The sequence below is a fragment of the Equus przewalskii genome, chromosome 6 (genome assembly GCF_037783145.1).
Source record: "Equus przewalskii isolate Varuska chromosome 6, EquPr2, whole genome shotgun sequence".
Taxonomy (NCBI): Eukaryota; Metazoa; Chordata; class Mammalia; order Perissodactyla; family Equidae; genus Equus; species Equus przewalskii.
Window position 1 is genome coordinate 36,996,298 of NC_091836.1, and position 14,603 is coordinate 37,010,900.

At 34.8% G+C, this 14,603-nt stretch overlaps 1 long non-coding RNA gene across 1 annotated transcript in view; it reads right to left on the reverse strand.

Moving 5' to 3' along the window:
* LOC139083887 (uncharacterized) overlaps positions 1-14,603 on the reverse strand; it is an 83,169-nt gene that overhangs the window by 17,853 nt on the left and 50,713 nt on the right. The gene's annotated exons all lie outside the window — the stretch shown is intronic.

The following is a 14,603-nucleotide window of genomic DNA, read 5'->3' on the forward strand; positions in this document are numbered from 1 at the left end:
ACTACCTGACTTCAGGACTTACTACAAAGCTATGATAATCAAGACAGTGTGGTATTGGCAGAAGAATAAACAAATAGATTGATGGAACAGAATAGAGGGCCTTGAAATAGACCACATAAATATAATCAACTTATCTTTGACAATGGAGTAAAGCCACTACAACAGAGGAAAAAAATACCCTTTTTAACAAATGATACTAGAACTGAATATCCCATGAAAAAAATTGAATCTAAACACATACCTTACACACTTCACAAAATTTAACTCAAAATGGATCACATACCTAAATTTAAAATGCAAAATTTTGGAAGTCCTGGAAGATAACATAGGAGACACCCTAGATATCCTTGGTTTTGGCAATGACTTTTTAGATATGATACCAAAAGCAGGATTAATAAAAAAATTGATAAGCTAGATTGTGTTTTTCTTTTCTTTTTTATTTTATTTTAAAGATTGGCACCTGCACTAACATTTGTTGCCCATCTTTTTTTTATTTTTTAATTTTCTTCTTCTCTCTAAAGGCCCCAGTACATAGCTGTATATTCTAGCTATGAGTGTCTCTGGTTGGGCTATACGGGATACCACCTTAACATGACCTGATGAGCAGTACCATGTCCACAACCAGGATCTGAACTGGCAATACCCTGGGCTGCCAAAGCAGAGTTTGTGAACTTAACCACTCAGCCACAGGGTTGGACGCTAGACTTTATTAAAATTAAAAATTTCTGTTCTGCAAAAGACACTGTCAAGAGAATGAAGAACAAGCCACAGACTGGAAGAAAATACTTGCAAAAAGTCACATTTGTTAAGAACTGATACCTAAAATAAACAAAGAACACTTAAAATTCAACAGTGAGAAAACAAACATACTGATTAAACAATGAATAAAAGATTAGAACAGACGTCTCACCAAAGAAGATATACAGATGGAAAATAAGTTTATGGAAAGATGTTTAACATCATATATCATCAGGAAAATGCAAATTAAAACAACAATGAAATATCACAACACACCTATTAGAATGGCAAAAATCCAGAACAGACAACACCAAATGTGGGCAAGAATATGGAGCACCAGGAACTCTCACTCATTTCTGGGAGGAGTGCAAAATGGTACAGCTACTTTGGAAGACAGTTTGGCAGTTTCTTACAAAGCTAAGCATACTCAGCATATAATCGAGCAATCACACTTTTCAGTATTTACCCAAAGGAGTTGAAAACTATGTCCACATAAAAATTTTCATGTAGATATTTATAGCAGCTTTATTCATAATTGCCAAAACTCTGAGTCAACCAAGATGTCTTTCAGTAGATGAATGGATGAATAAAGTATGGTACATCCAGACAATGGGATATTACTTATCACTAAAAAGAAATGAGATATCAAGCCATGAAAAGACGTGGAGAAAACTTAAATGCGTATTACTAAGTGAAAGAAGCTAATTTGGAAAGGCTACATGCTATATGATTCCAACTATATGACATTCTGAGAAAGGCAAAGCCATGGAGGAAAAAATGAGTGATTGCCAGGGATGTGTGGGGAGAAGGGTAAAGGGGTGAATAGGTGGAGCACAGAGGGTTTCTAGGGTAATGAAAATACTCTGTATGGTACTATAACAATAGACACCTGCCATTATACATTTGTCCAAACCCATAAAATGTACGAGACTAACAGTGGACCTTAGTGTAAACTATGGAATTTGTATGATAATGACACATCAATGTAGTTCCATTAACTGTAACAAAGGTGCCACTCTGGTGGGGGATGTTGATAATGGAGGAGGCTGTGCACGTGTGGGAGAAGGGGGCAAATGAGAAATCTCTGTACTTTCTCCCCAATTTTGCTGTGAACCTACAACAGCTCTAAAAAATGAAGTCTTAAAAACAAAAAACAAACAAAAAAAAAAGTGAGGCTTGGCGAGCTTAAATAACTTGCCCAAAACCAAATACTCCTCAAAGTTGACATGTGAAACAAATCCAGATTTGACTGAGGCCAAATCCTAGGATTTACAACTGGCTGTATTCCCTGATCTGTGCAATGGATCCTTAAAAGACCAAGAGCATTTTTCCCCCACACATTTCCATTGATTTCAAAAAATAAAACTCACATTTTATTCCTTTTATATGATACTTAGAACCCAAAGATCTCCCCATACTTAAGCAGACCTGCCTACAAAACTTTTACGAGCATAGACTGTATCCCAATAAATGTTTACAAATTTAAACAAGATCAACCTAAACTTCTGAGATGAAGACATATCCCACTTGCCTACAAATTGTTGAATATTTTATGCATATTTTTATATTTTTCTTTCAAGTCTTTAAAGAGAGGCATGTCTTTCTAAAAATCACTATCAGCAATGAATTGAAAGCTCTAGAGGAATTGGACAGTCAGTAAAATTTTAGGAAATATTGCCTCCAGCTTGTATTGCAACCACTTTACTGTTCTGCAAATCTTTTTTAGACTAGATTCCAAGCCTTTTTGATTATACAACTCTCTAAAAAAATATGCACACACAGCTTCACAACCTATACTGTTTATTTATGATTCTTGGTGCAAGCCACCACCATCTCTTGCCCTGCTCTGCAGTAGCCTCCCTGCTTCGCGATCTCCTTGCTCCTCCCTCCTGCAGACTGCTGTCTATCAGAAGCCAGAGTAAGCTTTCTGAAACATAAACCAGATCATGTGGTCAAATCCCTCTGACGGCCTCTCTTCACTTAGAATAAGATCAAATTCCTTGCTGAGGCCTACCAGCCCCTACATAACCTGGCTCCCGTTGCCTCTCTGAATCTATCACCTACTAATCATCACCTTATTACTCTGCTCTAGCCACATGCTCCCTTGCTTTTCCTCACATGTCCAAGCTAGTCCTGCCTCAAGGCCTTGTAGTCAGTGTTCTCTTCTTAGATCTTTGCCTGATATAAACATGGGTATAAACAGTGGTACATCCAGACAATGGAATATTACTCAGTGCTAAAAAGAAATGAGCTATCAAACCGTGAAAAGACATGGAGGAAACTTAAATGCATATTATTAAGTGAAAGAAGGCAATCTGAAAGAGTTACATACTATGTGATTCCAACTATATGATTTTCTAAGAAAGGCTAACCTGTGGAGAAAAAAAAAAAATCAGTGGTTTCCAAGGGTTAAGGAGGAAAGAGAGATGAATAGGCAGATAGGTGGAGCAGAGAGAATTTTTAAGGTAATGAAAATATTATGTATAGTACTATAACGTTGCAAACATGTCATTATATATTTGTTCAAACCTATAGAATATACAACACTAAGAGTAAACCTAATGTAAACTAAGGCTTTTGAGTGATAAGGACATGTCAATGTAGGTTCATCAGTTGTAACAAATGTACCACTCCAGTTGAGTGTACCGCTCTGGGGTGTTGATAATGGGGGAGGCTTCTCCAATTGTGGATCACATCTGATGTGTGGACCACATCGTCTGTATTCTGGTCCACACGCCACCTCTTCAAAGAGACTGGATGCAACATCCCTTCCTAGTGCAGCTTCCTCCCTTCAGTCAGGATCTAGCCCTGTTCTGTTTGTTTGTATGACTGACTGCTTCTGAGGTTTTGAAAAATTCTATATCATTACCTGATGTATATTTACATGTTCCTTTGGTTATTGTCTGTCTCACCCCGTTTGGCCTCCATGAGAGCAGAGATTTTGCCATTTTTGCTCATGTTTATAACTTCAGGGCTAAAATAGCAAAATAGTCTTTGACACATAAAAGGGATTCAGTATGGTTAAGCAGATGAATGAATAAATGAATGAGTATATTTACTACGAGTTACAAATTACATGTATTATAAACTTTACACAAAATAGAAATTCTTTTAAAAAGATGCCGTAAAAATAAATAAAATAAAAATTCTAATAATTCCTTCTGTACCCTAATGTAGTGTTTTGCCACCTCTAGGTGCTCTGTAAAACAGAGATGTCAACATGGAAAAAGGAGAATCACCAACCTCGTGTCTGCCCTTTGCAGTACTGAATGACCATTTTTAATAGCATTCAGTTTGTATTATACAACTATTCAGTTTAGCTTCCTCTTGATAAAGCATTCTTTATCTCTGTCTCATGAAAACTTAGAACTAAAAGTAAAGCCACGGGTTGTTTAAAACCTTGGAGATCATTTGGGTCTGCCCTCACCTCTCACCCTGTGAATCTGGTTGACCCTTCTACACATCTTGGTAGGTCTGACACCTATAAATCAGCCTCAGATAACAGAATTTGACTTACTGGGCCAATTTACTTTCAAACTGAAGCACTTTCTGTCTTTCTAACCTTCTAATATCTGTTTTATTAAACTGACTTTCACCATCTAATTCTGCTCTCTTGAATTTAGTTCTGTCCTGGTTTTGTTCAACCTGATATCTTAGTGGAATGTATTTCTCTGAATACTGAGTCCCCACACTCCAGGGAGGGGTCCTTTCCATCATCCAGGCTAGATTGACCAAATTTCCTGGACCAATTACTAGTCCTACTAATGAGAAGACATTGGAAAAAAATATATATTTTATTCTTTCATTTTATAGATTAAAAAATTCAAACCAAATGGAAAACAAGATTAGAGCAAAGTCAGAAAACAAATGAACACTAGATCCACTATTATTTTTATTTTACTATGTCTCAGAAAAACATAAAAATGCATTTTAAAGGGTAAATTTTTATGCACAGAAGATCATTAATCATGCTATAAGACTGATCTTGATGTGTTACTAAAACTACACTTTCTGATTTAAAAATTCTTGAGTCAAATATTTGATTTCTGTTCCCTGCAATATGATGGACTAGATATCTAGAGAAAACTTCTCTAGATAAAACATCAAAAGTGATTACAGGGGCTGGCTCCATGGCCGAGTGGTTAAGTTCGCCCGCTCCACTGCGGAGGCCCAGGGTTCGGATCCTGGGCGTGGACATGGCACCACTCATCAGGCTATGTTGAGGCGGCATCCCACATCCCACAACTAGGAGGACCTGCAACTAAGATATACAACTGTGTACAGGGTGGGTTTGGGGAGATAAAGCAGGAAAAAAAAAAAAAGATTGGCATCAGTTGTTAGCCCAGATGCCAATCCTTAAAAAAAAAAAAAAGATTGGCAACAGTTGTTAGCCCAGGTGCCAATCTTTAAAAAAAAAAAGCGATTACAACGTGTATGTATGTGTGTGCATATTTAAAGGAAATCTTTAGGAGTCAATATTGTATTATCAAACAGAAATTCAACAAAGTAAGCCACTTCTTTACCAGTGTGTGTTCTGAGTGCATCCTGCAGTTGCTGGTGGCTTAGAGCTCTGAATTTAATGGACTACATGTCCTGGGAACAGGAGACAACTTGCCCAAGTTGGGTTGACTGGAGAACTCAGACAGTTTTACCCACAATAGGTGAAAACATAAACCTGGCCACTAGAGGGCGATGTGGGGATGCCTTTCTGCTTTGGATTTGGGTTAGGACAGAAGGCAGAAACTGGGGAGAGGCGGGGAGGGACCAAAAACTCCTAACCACAAGCTCTTACTTACTAAGTCACTTCCGGAATTCAAAAAAACGTCTTACCAAAATTTTAATCTGAAATCGTTCTGTGTTGGGAATGGCCTCTGTTTCTGGAAGAAATAAAAATAAATCCTCTCTAGTGAAACTGTGCTTTAAACATCGGCTTTAAAATTTCAAATAGATCAAATTCCGGGAAAGGGGATACAATCAAAAATCATAAAATACTTAAGGAATGAAGCCACACTGAAAAGGAGCCAACAAAAACACCAGATCACTACACCAGATATGCAAGACTAGAATATTCAGAAAACAGCTATAGGAGGTTATATATGTTAACAGAAATGAAAAGACTATTAAAATATGCTAGAGAAAAATGGATCATTAAAATAGACTGGCATACTTGATAAAGAAAAAAAGACAAAAGCTAGAGAGGAAAAATATAATTACTGAAATAAAAATTTTCTGACCTAGCTAAGTAGCAGATTAGTGAATTAGTAAACCAGAATATGGAGCTAAAGAAATAATTCAAAATAGAGCATATAGAAAAAAGCAATGAAATGTATGAAAGAGAAATTGAGACATGGAGGATAGGGTGCTTAAGTCTTAGGAAATAATGGAAAAATTGGAAAGAAACAATATCTGAAGAGAAAATGACAAGAAAATTTTCATGCTTAATTAAGTATATAGGAAGACTAATGGATCACACTCCAAAAGTTGTAGAGAAACCCATTACCGTAGCCTTTAATTTGAAAATATAGAATAGAAAAATAAATCTTGGAAATCTGAAATGCATTTGTAAGAAAAGACATTCTCTCCAAAGGGATGAGGATATACTGGTGGCTCACTCTCAATAGCAATAGTGGAAGCCAGAAAAGAGTGAGATATCATTTTCAAAATGTTGAGATAAAAATAAGGGCAAAATAAAGATATTTTAAGATAAAAATTGAGTTTACCAAGAACAGACTATTTAAGGAATTTTAAGTAATTTACTTCAGAAAGAAGGAATAGGATGCTAGAAAAAAGGTATGGCTGCAAAGAGAATGGTAAGTAAGCAAATAGTGAACATACACATTGAGGTAAACAACAATAACCAAGCAGCAATTGTAGGGGTAAAATAAAAGTAATGTGCTAGAGAGAAACCAGATATTTGGTTGAGGTAAATACATTTGTTAAGATTTCTAGGGTAACCACTAAAAAAGTAAACACCAAGTGTGTAATTTCCAAACAAGAAAGAAAAACTAAAACAAAAACAAACAAACAAAATCACTCCATCCAGATGACAGCAATAGTTAAGGGAGAGAAAAGAAACCTACAAAAAGAAGTATAAATATAAAGAACAGAATAAGACAATAAAACTTGTTCTAAATCTATTCATAATCACATTAATGTAAGATCTTGTACTGATTTCAAGGGTAGAAATACAGAAATCCTTCAGGTGGAGGAGGAGAGAGAACTAAGAGTTTTAAAAAATGAAGAAATTCTTTGAGAAATATCTGACTCAGTTAGGAAATGCAACATAAGGATTCCAGAGGGAGAAAAGCCAGAGAAAGGATCATAGAGCTTGTTCAAAGAAATAATAGGTGAGAACTTCCCAAACCTGAGGAAAGAACTGGACTTACATGTGCATGAAGTCAATAGAACGCCTATCTACATCAATGCAAAAGGACCTTCTCCAAGGCATATAATACTAAAACCAGCAAAAGTCAACGACAAAGAAAAAATATTAAGGGCAGAAAAGCAGAAGAAAATAACCTACAAAGAAACCCCTATCAGGCTTTCAGTGGATTTCTCAGCAGAAAACTTACAGGCTAGAAGAGAATAGAATGATATATTCAAAATACTGAAAGACAAAAACTTTCAGCCAAGAATACTCTATCCAGCAAAACTATCCTTCAGATACAATGGAAAAATAAAAGTTGCCCCAGATAAACAAAAGCTGAGGGAGTTCATGGCCACTAAACCTTTCTTACAAGAAATGAAGGATGTCCTCATACCTGAAACAAAAAGGTCAAGGTTTACAAAGCTTTGAGCAAGGAGATAAATAGTCAGACAAAATTAGAAAATTTCAGCTGTCTATCAGAACAGGTCAGCAGTCACTTAATTACAACATAAAAGATAAAGGGAAGGAAAGCATCAAAATAACTATAAACACTTCAATTTAGCTACAAACTCAAGCACAAAACAGAATAATTTGTGACAACAATAGCTCAGAAGGGGAAGAGGAAAGTGATGTAACCTGCTTAGGTTAATGGAAATAAGAAGCTATCAAAAAATGGACTATCTCAGCTATGAGATCTTTTATGCAAACCTGATGGTAACCACTACACAAAAAATCAGAGCAAAGCTACAATTCATAACTAAAGAGAACACTGAGAAATGCATCACAGAAAACCACCAAACTGAAATGGCAGTCAGAAATATAAGGGAAGAAAAACAATGGAAACATAGAATCATTGGAAGAAATAAAATGGCAGTACTAAGCCCTCATATATCGATAATAACTCTAAATGTAAAGAATTGAGTTCCCCAATCAAAAAGACACAGAGTAGCCAGATGGATTAAAAAACAAGACCCAAAAATATGCTGCCTCCAGGAAAGACATCTCAGTTCTAAAGACAAAGATAGGCTGGGAGTGAAGGATGGAACACGATACTCCAAGCAAATGACAAACAAAGAAAACAGGAATTTCCATACTAATATCAGACAAAGCAGACTTGAAGATAAAAAAGACAATGAGAGATAAAGCGGGACAGTATATAATGATAAAAGGGACATTCCACCAAGAGGACATAACACTTATGAATATATATGCAGTTAACACAGTAGCACCAAAATAAATAAAGCAAATATTAACATACCTAAAGGGAGAAATTAACACAATAATAGTAGGGGACTTCAGCTCCCCACTTACATCAATGGATAGATCATCCAGACAGAAAGTCAACAAGGAAATAGTGGATTTAAATGAAACACTTGATCAGGTGGAATTAATAGATATACATAGAACATTCCATCCAAAAACAGCAGAATACACCTTCTTCTCAAATGCACATGGAACATTCTCAAAGATAAGACCACATGTTGGGAAACAAGGCAAGTGTCAATAATTTTAAGAAGATTGAAATCATATCAAGCATCTTTTCTGACAACAATGCTATAAAACTAGAAATCAACTACAAGAAAAAAGCTGGCAAAGTCACAAATATGTGGAGATTAAACAATATGCAACAACTGATACAATGAACAATTATTGCATCAATGAAGAAATCAAAGGAGAAATAAAAAAAAAAATACCAGAGACAAATGAAAATGAAAATACAACATACCAACTCTTACAGGATGCAGCAAAAATAGTTCTAAGAGGGAAGTAATAGTAATACAGGCTCACCTTAACAAACAAGAAAAATCTCAAATAAATAATCTTAAACTTCACCTAACAGAACTAAAAAAAGAACAAACAAAGCCCAAAGTCAGCAGGGGAGGGAAATAATAAAAATTAGACAAGAAATAAAGGAAATACAGACTAAAAAAACAGTAGAAAGTATCAACGAAGCTAACAGCTGATTATTTGAGAAGATAAACAAAATAGACAAACTCTTAGCCAGACTCACTAAGAAACAAAGAAAGAAGGCTCAAATAAATAAAATTAGAAATGAAAGAGGAGAAATTACAATGGATACCACAGAAATACAAAGGATTATAGGAGAATACTATGAAAAACTATATGCACACAAATTGGATAACCTAGAAGAAATGGATAAATTCTGAGACTTGTACAATCTCCCAAAACTGAATCATAATAAACAGAGAATGTGAATAGACAAATCAGAAGTAAAGAGATTGAAACTAATCAAAAACCTCCCAAAATATAAAAGTCCAAGATCAGATGGCTTCTCAGGAGAAATCTACCAAACATTCAAAGAAGACTTAAGACCTATCCTTCTCAAACTCTTCCAAAAAATTTAAGAAGATAGAATGCTTCCTAACTCATTCTATGAGGCCAACATTACCTTGATACCAAAACCAGACAAAGACAACACAAAGAAGGAAAATTACAGGCCAATATCAATGATGAACGTAAATGCAAAAATCCTAAACAAAATATTGGCAAACCAAATACAGCAATATATTAAAAGGATCATAGACCATGATCATTGGGATTTATACCAGGGATGCAAGGATGGTTCAACGTCTGCAAATTACTCAATGTGATACACCACATTAACTAAATCAGGAATGAAAATCACATGATCATCTCAACAGACACAGATAAAGTATTTGAAAAGATCCAACAGCAATTTATGATAAAAACTCTAGATAAAATGGCTATAGAAGGAAAGTACCTTAACATAATAAAGGTCATATATGACAAACCCACAGCCAACATCATATTCAACAGGGAAAAATTGAAAGCCATCCCTCTGAGCACAGGAACAAGACAAAGGTGTCCACTCTCACCACTTTTATTCAGTATAGTACTGGAGGTTTTTGCCAGAGCAATTAGGCAAGAAAAAGAAATACAAGAGATCCAAATTGGAAAGAAAGAAGTGAAACTCTCACTGTTTGCAGACAACATGATTTTATATATGGAAAACCATAAAGAATCCAAAATTGAAAACTATTAGAAGCAATCAACAACTACAGAAAAGTTGGTACAAAATCAACTTACAAACATCAGTTGCATTCTATACTCTAATAATGAACTAACATAAAGAGAAGACAAGAACACAATTCCATTTACAATCACAACCAAAAGAACAAAATATTTAGGAATAAATTTAACCATGGAAGTGAAAGACCTATACAATGAAAACTATAAGACATTATTGAAAAAAATTGATGATGACATAAAGAAATGGAAAGATATTCCATGTTCTTTGGAAGAATAACGATAGTTAAAATGTCCAAATTACAGAAAGCAGATTCAATGCAAACTAATCAGAATCCCAGTGACATTTTTCATGGAACTAGAACAAAGAATCCTTAAATTTATATGGAACAACAAAAGACCCTGAATAGCCAAAGCAATCCTGAAGAAAAAGAAGTTGGAGGCATCACAATCCCTGACTTCAAAATATACTACAAAGCTACAGTAATCAAGACAGCATGGTACCAGGAGAAAAACAGACACACATATCAATGGAACAGAATTGAAAGCCCAGAAATAAAACCCCACACCTATGGACAGCTAATCTTCTACAAAGGAGCCAAAAAACATACAATAGAGAAATGAAAGTCTCCTCAATAATTGGTGTTGGAAAAACTAGACAGCCACATGCAGCAGAATGAAAGTAGACCATTATCTTACACCATACACAAAAATTAATTCAGAATATATTGAAGACTTGAAAGTAAGAACTGAAACCATAAAACTCCTGGAAGAAAATATAGGCAGTACACTCTTTGAAATCAGTCTTATCAGCATCTTTTTGAATATCTTGTCTACTCAGACAAGGGAAACCAAAGGAAAAATAAACAAATGTGACTACATCAGACTAGAAAGCTTCTGCAAGGCAAAGGAACCCAGGAACAAAATGAAAAGACAACCCACCAGATGGGAGAAAATATTTGCAAATCATATATCCAACAAGGGGTTAATTTCCAAAATATGTAAAGAACTCATACAACTCAACAACAAAAAACAACCTGATCAAAAATGGTCAGAGGATATGAACAGACATTTTTCCAAAGAAGATATGCTGATGGGCAACAGGCACATGAAAAGATGTTCAACATCACTAATCATTAGGGAAAAGCAAATCAAAACTACAATGAGATATCACCTCATACCTGTCAGAATGGCTATAATCAACAAGACAAAAAATAACAAACGTTGGAGAAGATGTGGAGAAAAGGGAACCCTCATACCATGCTGGTGGGAACGCAAACTCGTTCAGCCACTATGGAAAACAGTATGGAGATTTCTCAAAAAATTAAAAATAGGGCCTGGCCCCATGGCCCAGTGGTTAAGTTTAGCACACTCTACTTTGGCAGCCCAGGTTCGGTTCCTGTACATGGACCTATACCACTCCTCAGGTGCCATGATGTGGTGGTGACCCATGTAGAAAACAGAGGAAGATTGGCACATATATTAGCTCAGGGAGAATCTTCTCCAAGAAAAAAGAGGAAGATTGGCAACAAATGTTAGCTTAGGGTGAATCTTCCTCAGCAAAAACAATAAATAAAATAAAAATAGAAATACAATATGATCCAGCTATCCCACTACTGAGTATTTATCCAAAGAACTGGAAATCAACAATTCAAAGAGATTTATGCACCCCTATGTTGATGGCAGCATTATTCACAATAGCCAAGATATGGAAGCAACCCAAGTGCCCATCAACAGACAAAAGGATAAAGAAGATGTGGTATATATATACACAAAGGAATACTACTCAGTCATGAAAAAGAAGAAATCATCCCATTTGCAACAATATGGATGGACCATGAGGTATGATGTTAAGTAAAACAAGCCAGACAGAGAAAGACAAACACAGCATGATTTTATTCATATGTAGAAGACAAACAAACACATGGATAAAGAGAACAGATTAATGGTTACCAGAGGGGAAGGGGGTTGTAGAGTGGGTGAAAGGGGTAAAGGCGCACATACGTATGGTGACAAGTAAAAATTAGACTATTGGCAGTGAGCACAACACAGTCTATACAGAAACTGATAAATAATAATGTACACCTGAAATTACGCTATGTTATAAACCATTATGACCTCAATAAAATTATTGAAAAACAAAATGCCAGAAATTAACAAAATTGAAAATAAGGATAAAATAGATATGGCTTACATAGCCAAGATTTGGCCCTTTGCGAAGTCCAGCAGGACTGATCACGAGATAAAGAAAGAAGACATAAATGACCAGTAGTAGAAATTTTTAAAAGGGCCTTCAGGACAAATGTAGCAGAAATTATAGACAAATAATATTATGCAGAGCTATGTGCAAAAAATAGAAAATGTGGATACAATGGGAAAATTCTTAATAGAAAATTACCAAAATAAGTTGAGACTAAATAAAATGTGAATGCAAATACATTGATCAAGAATAGGAAAAAACCTTCCCACAAAAGAAAATACTGATAATTCTAATTAGTTTCAAATTCTTTAAAGAACAGGAAAAAAGAGAACATCTATTTTCTGAGATAAATTTCAAAGCCTGGAAAAACATCACTTAAGGAAAAAAAAAAACTTACAGACCAATCTCATTCAACAACATAGATTCAAAAATCCTCAACACAATATTAGCAAACCAAATATAGCATTGCATAAAAGAAAGGAAGTTGGCTTTTTCTTTTTTTAGATTGGCACCTGGGCTAATATGCTGCCAATCTTCTTTTTGTGTTTTTTTTCCTTCTTCTTCTCCCCAAAGCCCCCTAGTACGTAGTTGTATATTCTAGTTGTGAGTGCCTCTGGTTGTGCTATGTGGGATGCCACCTCATTATGGCCTGATAAGCTGTGCCATATCCACGCCCAGGATCCAAACCACGGAAACCCTGGGCCACTGAAGCAGAGGGCACAAACTAAACCACTCGGCCATGAAGAATGCAATGCCAACTCCACTTTAGACATTCTATCAATACTATTGACCAGATTCATAGATGATAGGAGAAAAACCACATGATGATTTCAAAAGATGAACAAAAACATGAGACAAAATCAACATCAATTCATGATTTTAAAAAAATTAGCAACTAAGAATTAATTGATTAAAGGTATTTACTTTTTAAATTTTTTTTTTAAAAAAATCACATTTGGTGGTGAAACATTGAAAACATTCTCTTGAAATGCAGGAAGAAGATAAGAATGCCCAGTGTTATCACTTCTATTTAACACTGTAAAAACCTTTTAATATACAAAAGAAACCATTTAAAAAGTTAGGAGTTAAAAGGGGGAAAAACAGCTGCCATTATTTTTAAATGGTATGATTGTCAAAGAAAACTAAAACAAAACAAAAAAACAGAAAACAGATAATTTGAATTAATAAAATAATGGGGCAATTTTGGCATATTTACATTTAACAGCAAAATAATCATCCATATGTCATTTCATATTAAGAAAAAAAATTACAAAAGGTAAGAAAACTAAGAGTAAATCTAATAAATATATTTGAGATTATTGTGATATAGGAAATCATAAATCTTAGTAAAAGGTATTCATGAAGTCCTAAGCAAGGGGAGAGATACATTAATAGAAAAAGGCAATATCATAAAAATATAACTTCACCTCATACTGACTCATAGATTAAATTCAATTCCAACCAAAAAAACCTGCAAGATTTTTATGAAACCTACAAGGTGATTCTAAAATTTATTTGAAAAATGAAGTGCCAAGACTTAATTCTGAAGAAGAAAAATAGTGGTTTTTCCCCCTACAATTCATCAAGATCTATTAAGAATATAGACAAGTTGGCCAATGGAAGAGAATAGAGAAACAGACCTATGCTTATATGAAAACCTAAAATATGATGGCGATGACAATGCAGAACTTAAAATATGATGAGATTGCATCCAGAGATGGAATATTTAATTATTTTTTTAATCCAGATGAACTGAGGACTGCAACGTAAAAGGCAAAGCTGTAAAAATTTAGGAGACAAACATAGGGGATATTTTAATGATCTCATATAGATAGGGTATTGTAAGCAATTTCCTAAAACACTAAGCCTGAGAGAACATTGATAAATTAACTACATTCAAGGGTAAGAACTTCTTTTGATCAAAATATACTGTAAAGAGAGTGAAAAGGTAAGTCAAAAACTAAGAAGAAATATTTTCCACACATGTCAGTGACAAATGATTCATATCTAGAACTTGTAAGTAATTTCTCAGAGTAAGTTTTTAAAAGGCAAGCACCCCAACACAAAAGTGAGCTAAGAATATAAAATGTTGTTCTTAGAAGATCAAACTCAAATAGTCAGTAATGCTAAACTGCATTAGTAAAATAAAGAAAAGCTAATTCAAACTATAAGAAGTTAACCATTTTGAAAACAGATATCCACCAAAGATTAGTCTCCCAGTTCCAATATTGGTGACATTGAAGAGAAATATGGAATCTATTACACTGCTGGCGGAAGTGTAATCAGCTA